Source organism: Coptis chinensis, chromosome 4 (genome assembly GCF_015680905.1).
Source record: "Coptis chinensis isolate HL-2020 chromosome 4, ASM1568090v1, whole genome shotgun sequence".
In the NCBI taxonomy this organism is placed as follows: Eukaryota; Viridiplantae; Streptophyta; class Magnoliopsida; order Ranunculales; family Ranunculaceae; genus Coptis; species Coptis chinensis.
The window spans coordinates 95269685-95279341 of NC_141459.1; the positions used below are offsets into that span (position 1 = coordinate 95269685).

Below are 9657 nucleotides of genomic sequence, written 5' to 3' on the forward strand. Positions count from 1 at the left end.
GGGTCACGCTCGAGTTTTAAATTACGAGTTTGGGCTGGAGTCGGCGCTCGACTAAACTTTGTTAAAAAGTGTCTGTGGTTGGTGCGCCTTTCGTAGAATCTTTGAAGTTTAGAGGAAAAAAGAAGGAAAAACTTGGAGTGAAAGGTGAGGGATGATGGTGGGGGTGTAGTGTGGTTTGTTAGTGTAGAATGAAGGGGGTTTAAATAGGTTAAATTGCTTCCAAAACGAATCGGCAAGTTGCCAAATTGTTTAAAGGCAATTTCCTAAATAGAAAGATTCCAAACCCAAACGGAAACAAACCATCTTCTTGATTTTCTAAAAATCCCGGTATCTTTTATAATTGGATTTAGAATAGTAACTTTTAAACTCTCCTACATTTCATGCTACCACCACACAATTCATAGATATGCCGATATCGGCCAAATTCTCAACCTTTCCTCTAAGACAAATTCTGACGGATGATCATATATAGATAAATTATATTAAAACTTAAATTTAAAACCACACAACATAAAACAAACACCTTAATATTTAAATTTAAGAACTGAATTAAAATCCAACTAATAAAACAAAATCATGAAATAACAAAATTCACAAACCCGATGGTGAACACCTAGTTATGTGATGAAGATGGACCCGAGATGGAGATTGGCCAAATGGAGAATGGCTTGAACCATCGTCGCCCCGGCGACGGCTCATGCTGTCGGACTTCGGCTAAAGCGAGTCCTCCACGAATGGCATGTGTCGTAGCATCTCTATTCGAACAAGCGGCGTGCTTCCCCGGCGAAAGTAATGCATCTTGGGCTTGTTGATCTTTGGTGGATAGTCTCCATGTTAGACAAGATATCATCTGAACCTTTTCGAAAGCATTTCAAGTCTCGTCTAATGAAGGTTCGTTTGCTTTTCGAACTACAATCTGTCTATCTCGGATATCTTCACAAATACCATAAATGCAACGCAAGCCCGGTCAACACTCATGCATGCGTTCTAAATTAGAACTACAATTATCTAATGCATCGTCATCTAAACATGTCATATCCTCTCTTTCATCCTCCGACTCAACAACCTTTCCTTCCCGACATTAACCCACGTCTCTTGGATGCAATCCATTATAGATACTTACATTAGAATGCAATTTGATCTTAATAGGAGCAGATTTTGCGCGACTCTAAAGGAGAGCATGATCTTCTTGATCAATCACGGGAAAAGTGCAAGGTCTTTCCCTACTCCTCTAATCACATTAAACATTAAGTCGAGGATGCAGAAATTATACTTATTTGTTTGCAAAATCCATAGAATGTCATGGCATTACGATAATATCAGGTCTCGACTTTGTCTTTCCCCGGGGGTGTTCCTACCAATCCACCGAAAACTGACCGATTGATTGGTTCGAGGATGGCGGGCGCCTTGATGAGATGTCGGATTGTATTCACCCTCCACGGCGGTATCTTTCATCAAAGCGGGAACTCGATTATCTTGGGATTCCTGAATTAGATTCTGAGGTTGCTTTCAAAGCGTAATTCCCTAACGATTCGACCAACAACCCTCGTTACTTCCCTCCTCGTTCTGCTACCTTTATAAAATCCTATCCCCTCCAATTCTGCGCTTTTTAAAACCGTTTAACACATCATAGTGATAGAACTCCTCGATCGAGTACCACCATGTCCGTTCCAATCCCTCCTAATCATCTCCGCGTCGTAAAATGGCGGTAGCGGCATCAAAATGCGTGCTCGAAAAATTCGTTAAAATAGCGCCATTAAAGTTTCCATTCGAGACAACTAATGGTTTTGTAGATTGTGAGGGGCGAAACTGTGAAGAAAAACAACTAAAACAACGGTGGTGGCGGTGGTTACTTGAATTAGTGGCTATTTTTTGAGTTAGGTTGGTGGTGGTAATTGTTTGGAAAGATTTTAGTTGGATTTGAATTTCTTGGCGTGGGTCTAGTTAGGTTTCCTTTTCCTCTCTCTTTTTTTTTTTTTTATTTTTATTTATTTATTTATTTTATTTTGGTGTTTAAGGTTTGTTTTAAACCTTGGTAACGGCGAGATTGAAAAGGAAAGAAACTGTTTTTGGGAAGGAAGGAGATGCACAGACGCGATGCGTCTTGCGGTTTGGGCCTAAGCCCAATTTGAATTCGAAATTTTCCGATTTTTAGTGCATTTCAAATTGAATTTGCCGCTTTCTTGGCCGGTCGATTTTTTGGCGAATGAGTTATGGAAATGATTAGTAGAGAATTTCCAATCCAATGATCCCTAAAATACTCAATTCCGATGGGTGACATATAAGAAGGTGAAAAATGCCTCGAAGTATGTGCATGGCGTAAGTTATCGAACGAAGGAAATCTAAATTTTTAGATTATGTCAACCCAAATCAAAATACAATTAATGGGCCTAAGCAACTCTAATGGAAAGTTCGACAAATCCAGATGGAAAGACCGGTGCCCCCCCCAAAACAAATTTTTAACAACAAAGTTTAGAAAATTTGTTTTTTAAAATGTCTTTTAAAGACTTGTTCGATAGATTTCCTATGATTAAGAATTTTTTATTCTTTATTTATTTATATTTTTTTTTTATTAGTTTTAATAAGAAAAACAAAAAATAAATACATAATTCACCCCATAGAGGAACATGACTAAAAAAAACCGAGAAAACATGAAAAAGTGGAAAACGTGAATTATGTTAAGCGTGGACTTAGGATCCGGTACTTTTTACGACCACACACTCCATAGGGAGGGCTCGGTTACCTTAATAGTGCACTCACCAATATCTAGAAATGAAAGGAAATGCACCAAACACAAAAAAACTGAGTGGATTTATAGTCGATACTCGAGACTTTATCTAAACATATGTATGAACATCACGGTTAATCATATATCAACAACCTAAATAGTTGGGGATCATTCCATAAATAAATATCACAGAAAACATATTCAAACACAATCAAGCACCAAGATTTCCTATGGCCTTAACCTAGTGAACTGAAAAGCGGAAGTCGGATAACCCTATAACGTAACCTAGCATGCACCTTCTTTTTCATTTTTTGCCAGAGAGTGTCCTAGTGAATAAGTTTGGAAAAGTGAATGGTTGTGGAAGATATGGTGGATATGGATAAGTTGTAGAAGGAAAGCATGTAAACAATGAGGATATGGGTTTAGCACAAAACTCATTCATGGTGTAGGTAGGGACTGTCTCAAGTTTGAAAATGAAGGTGTCAAATGGTTTGTCCTTCTGAAGTATTTGTTTACTAGGTGGATTTAAAAAATTATGAAGCAGAGGAGAAACAAAAGGATCGAGTGCAAACTCGAGATTCCTTTGAAAGGGTGGAAGGATGGGAGTCGAGGTGGATGTTGTGCAAAGTAGTTCTTGATAGGGTGAATCATCACCTGCTCTAAGAAACTCATTGAATTCCTCATCTAGATTGGTCATATCCACATTACTATGGTAGTCCTCTATATCTTTGAGAAAGTCATCTATCTCGTCCTTATCCATAATATGTGTATCGACTAGTGTAGGGATTAAAATGTTGGAGTCTGAACTTCCAAAGGAAAGAAATTTGGGCATATGATTATCAAGGAAACGCGTGTTGTTGAAATAATCTCGGCTAATGAAGCTCTCGATCATGCTAACCTCTCCATCCATAGACGAATCGGGTAAATATGTCTTTGTTTTAAAACATTTACTTCAACAAACAAGATGGCCAAAAGACATGGACATCCGAACCATGTGACAATTAATGAGCATTGGCGGTTGCTAGGAAAGGGCATTCTAAGATGATCGGGATAGAGTCGTTAGCGACTTTTTGTATCGAGGATGACAAAATCAAAGGATAGTAGAAATCCTGAACTTTACCAAATACACATTTTAACCACACCCTTAGGATACTTAATAGACCGATCGACTAATTGCAACGTCATTTTAGTAGGTTGCATCTCGTCTAGACCTATTTGTCTATACAAATAAAATGGGAGTAAGTTAACACTAGCCCCCAGGTTTAATAATGCGGTTGTCGTATAGGAATCTCCTAAGGTGTATTTTATGTACGATAGGATGACCCGGGGTCCTCGTCCTCCGCTTAACAATTCCATTATGTTGAGATAGAGTTGGGAATTGTTCTATTAAAAGGCGTCTTTTGGTATGTTGGTCTTACGCTAGTAGTACCTAACTCCTTAAGAAACTTAGCATGGTGTGGTAGCTTTTAATAATAGCTTGAGGAAGGGAAGGTTTATAGTTAGATTCTTGAAAACGTCTCTAATCTCCTCATAATTTGTATCCCTAGTTAACATGGCTAATTTTGTGGAAGCGGTGGTTTCTCTTTATATTTAGCAATGGTATCACCGGATGTTTAACCTTGCCTTTATGTTTCTTAGGTTGTGTTGTAATCGGGTACCTCTACGATGGTAGGCTCTTTCAGTTTCTATTTCCGCGTATCTAGTAAAATAGCGGTGTAGGGGCCTCTTGGTGGGGTAACTATAGGCATAATTACTTTGTTATCAACCACTCGCGAGCGACGGAGTGGTGATGGCATTTAGCTCACCTACCTTTGCATATTCATTACTAGTATTATCGATTCTTGTCACACCCTAAATTTCGGCCAGAATTGGAAAAACATTATTTGTCCCCGACTCTTCGATCTCCGAGGTGTGGCGCTCTCCAACTTCAAAAGCCCATAAACAGTTTAAAATATCGCGGATAATTAAAACCTATAAAATTTTAACTTAAACAAAGTCCTCTTCATTATAAAACAATTTACAAATGAAAATGCAAATAATATTATCTCAACTGAAAATCTATATCACCCTCAAGGGAAAACAAAACACAACGAGATGCAATGCTAAGCATGAAACCACAAGCAAAGAACCAATCTTCTTCATCACTAAACTGTCAAAACTTATCAACTATGTTCATTGAATGAACACACCCGATAAGCAAACATGCAAATGGTCAGACATTATAAAAATGCTGGTGTGAGTAATACCTAAAATACAACATATAATTATACATATACATACCGCAATCCATAAAGGCGGTTAGTTCCTCCATCGAGGTTTTAACTTTCAACGACTAATACAACATCTTTAAGTACAATAATCTAGGCGGTGTAGTTCCTCCATTTGAAAGCATTTTAACTTCCTACTAACCACACAACAAACTATCGCGCATAAATAAATAAGGCATTTAGTTCCTCCACGGGCCTTAGGTTATAACTAAACTACTAACCAACCAAACATATACAATCATCTATCTAGAGATATATTATTTACCAACATATTACCATAATTATATTAGTTTAGACTTTCTTTGTGTGTCCCTAAAATCCGTCGTATCTATGTCTTACCTAGTTTCCACTGGCTACCACAATCGCAAACTCCTTGAACATGTACATCCACATGCCTCCTTTTACATAATGAGCCACTCGAGTGCGTAACCACCCCGGCGGGATGCGCACACCGTAAATCCTCACCGAAGCCAAATCTATGTAAACCTGCCACTATTCGGCATAAAATATTGCGCGTCATCGTTCTATTTTGCGAGCGGAATAATCAAACCACTATTCGACTCGCCCGGGAGGGCGCCCGAAGCCATTCAGATTAACTTGAAGCGCCCGCCCGGCGCCCGAAGCCATTCAGATTAATCGAAGCGCCCGGGAGGGCCAATCACATGAGTTGTGGTAGTCGTTCTAGGATTTTCGTTATGTAATTTATTCAGTGTCATACATCGTTAATGACTCATAAACATTTCTACTATATCAATGCGGGTCAATTACCTTATTGCACTAAGCCACAATCTCTAGAAATATCTCAATATATCTCATAACCATATTTCATACTTTCACGTGCCAATATCTTATTGACTACACCACACTCCCGGTGGGCAAATATTCACCAATGCTATATTAGCATCTCACATATAAAATAATGGAGTGTATATACATTTCTCCAAGATATTGCATTAATATAAATATCCCAACATATGATATCATGTCATAATGCTTCAACGTATCACATACATTTTATTATAGCATTATTAGGAATATAATGTCTCCTAACATCTCAATATCATCAAATGTCAAAATACACAACATCAAGGTCAAATCTTTCTTAGATAATGACCACCAAATATATCTTAGCTTCCACAACATTTTATTCCTATATGTGTCCATATAATATACACATAAAAAGCGTGGTACAATTAAAACGATCCACGTTCCCACAATCAAAGCCCAATATGCTTTTTTACACACTACTCACGTCAAATCTAAATTAGATAATTTACCAACCAAGTTATACAATATCCGACATTTTTTATTAGTATATATATCCATATAAACAAATATATGAAAAACTGGAAAAGTCAACATTCACGATCCAACGGTCAAAGTCAATCAAAATCATCGGTCAAAGTCAACGGTCAAAGGTCAACACCTCATGGTCAAGGTCAAACTCAACATGTCATGGTCAAAGTCAAACCGTCCCTGGTCAAAGTCAAAGGTGAAAGTCAACCGTCCATGGTCAAAGGTCAAAGTCAACCGTCAAAGTCAACGGTCGATGGTCAAAGTCAAACTGGTCGAAAGTCAAAAGTCAAATCGTCTAAGTCAAAGTCAAACTCAAACTGTTTTTAGGTGTTCGACGGGTTCATGGTCATCATAGTGGATTAAGTAGGTAAAGGCGCAAGGTCGTGGCTCGTGGGCTCGTAAATAAAGGTCATGATTCGGACCAATGGCCAAGCCCAAACCTTATTACCCCTAAGTCTAAACGGTTGAAAGGCCCATGTAGATCTAGTTTAAGTCCAATGGGTTTGGTCCATACAAAATTAAAACGGGCCCAAAACGAGTTAAGTGGTTGGTCCAAAATTTCAAAACAAAAAGAAAGGCCCAACCACTTAAATTAGATTTCGCCCACAAAATTAAAACTGAAATTTCGAGTTCCTCCATCTAATTTCGGCCAAGCCACTAATAGAATTTGGCCCAAACCAACTTAACCTTGCTAATCCCGGGCCCAAGCCCCAAGCCTCAAGAGAAATTACACCCCCAACAACAAACCAACCCAGGCCCAAGTCCAAGCCGTCCAGCCGATTTTCTTCTTCCCTCAATTCTCCTCCACCACCACCAAAACCCGCCACCACAAACCTCCACACAACCCCCATTTCAACCAATCGGTTTTACTCAATTTGAAAAAACCCCACCTCTTTAATGAAAACGAAAACCCCCAATGTTAGTAAATCCAAACTCTTCTCAACCTAGATCTAAGATTTTCGATCTCCATTAAAGCTTGGTTCAAGCTCCCCACCGCCCTCACTCAACAGCCCTCACACCCATACATCAAACCCCAAACAACACTAACCAAAAATAGTTCAAAATAATGAAAAATAGATGCAAAAATCGCATCTTCCAGTAACACAGTAACGCCATTAACGGCTTCCCCAACCTTCACTCGACAGCCCACCATCGCAGCACTACTCAATCCTACAACCACCAACCCATAACACAAACAAATCAGTTCACAACAACGAAAAATCCAAACAAAACCCAACCCATGAAACAGCCCGACCGCCCCATTAATGGCCTCCAATAAAGCTTTGGCGACACCTCAAATCTCCATCTCGACCCAAGCGATTATTCCATCCCCACTAACCTCGAACCATACAAACCCACAACAACATAAAAACGAGTTCAAAACAGCCATAGACGGGGACGCCATTGATGCTCTGTCGAAGCTTCCGACAGTTTTACCCAAATCAACAGAGATTGACGGTTTAAAACAAATTTTAGAGTTTTAAGTTTTTTTTAACTAACCGACAAATCTGACGTAGAATAAAACCAAAGAATGAGCGGTGAAAAAAGCGGAACTCTATATACCGATATAGGAAAACTATAACCCGATTGAACTAGCAAAAATAGCTACTCACGAATTAAAACCCTAACCCAATCCTCCAGAAGTCCAGAACCGTCGTGCTCCACCTCCTCGAAATCCGGCTTTCATGCTCTCGCCTCCATTTTTAATATATTCTATTCTCCGGGAACCCTATTTTCTAGAAAAAGTGTTTATATACTTGGGTCCGAAACCCAAGCCCACAGGACTCGGGACCCAAAAAAGGGCCCACGTATCCCGAGTCGGTCAGGCCAATTTTGAAAATAATTAATTAAATTAATTAATAAATAATTAAATATGTCTTTTAAAAATACGGGCGTTACAGTTACCTCAAAGGCTGTGTTTGTTGTTTTAGGATTAGGTAGTGCGTGACCTGGAAACACACCTTTGGGTTGGGCTTTATCTTGGGCCAACTATTGGCTTAAATTATTAACGGATTATAGAAGTTGTTGGTTAGATTGATCCATGGTTTGGAAAAGTTTTTGGCTCACTTGTATGAAGGTGTCAAGACGATCCGGTTGTGTGGGTGTAGTAGTCACGAGTGGTGTCACTGGAACTATCTCGCGTGAATTATTTATGGGCGGATTTTGATAGTTATTATTTACCGGAACGAAACCACTATTAGCATTATAATTATTATAACTACCTTGACCTTGTGCTTGACCTTGTCGAGGTTGCACTTGGTTGTTATAATTATTAAAATTACCACGACCACCTGTTGTGTCGGGTGGAGCTTGGATAAACCGTGGCTAGCCTAACATATTGATTATTGTACCCTAGAGGTGTGACGTGTTGGTTATTTCTCCAACCAAAGTTGGGATTTTGTCTCCAAGGGCGTTAGGTTCACTATTAATGGAACAAGCCTGTTCATAGGCTATAGGGCACGTGGAAGTCGGGATGCTTTCGGGGCTCCAAATGAAACTACATGGATTTGAATTTACATTCATGACGGGGATAGGCTTTTGTTGAACAGAAATGGCCTCTACCTTTTTAGTGAGTGATTCGATTAGAGTTTTAAGCTCGGGATCGTGTTTAATTTCAAACATACCGGCGGCCTTAACGGTATTAGAAGAACTAGCAGAGCGGTGAATATCGTCACTACCCCCCCAGTTGTTATTTCGCTTAGTTTGATCCTCTATAAATTTATAAGCCTCCGAGGCTCCTTTACTTAAGAAACTACCCCCATTCATTATGTCAATGACTTCTTTATGGTGGTGTAGAACTCCTTTGAAAAAGGCACGAACTAACGTGTCTTTCGCTAAGTTATGATGTGGACACTCTATAAGGAGATCGGTGAAACGATTCCAAGCCTCTGAAAATGATTCATGAGGATTTTGTCGAAAGAAATAAATCTTGGAAAGCATCTCATCCGTCTTTAGGGGTGGCTAAAAATGTTCCATAAACAGCTGAACAAGTTTAGCCCACGAGTCCACAGAATTATGCATTTGGGCAGTTAACCAAGACGCCGCCTTATCTGCTAAGGTGAAAGGGAATACCCTCAGTTTAATTTGTTCCGCACCAACCGTAGGATGGTGGAATGTTGTTATGACTTGTTCAATCCTACGCATGTGCTGATAAGGTTTTTCATGGTCTAAACCATGAAAAATGGGTAACAAATTAAATATATTTGAGGGGATTCGGAAATCCCCCACTGGGTTTGCTAGAACGATGCAAGATTTGGGGCTATCGCTCAAGGCTTTGTAGAAGTCCAAGAGAGGAGTCTCTCCTTCTTCAGGTATTATATCAGGTGGTGTGTGTCAAATAGTAGCTAGAGGTGCAATGAGTGGTAT

The 9657-nt window shown here is 39.3% G+C and overlaps 1 non-coding gene across 1 annotated transcript; it reads left to right on the forward strand.

Moving 5' to 3' along the window:
- Positions 1-9127: 9127 nt before the first annotated feature.
- LOC147505858 (small nucleolar RNA R71) lies at positions 9128-9231 on the forward strand. The gene has a single exon (XR_015194042.1). It is a non-coding gene; the product is annotated as a small nucleolar RNA R71 (small nucleolar RNA).
- The last annotated feature ends 426 nt before the right edge of the window (positions 9232-9657 follow it).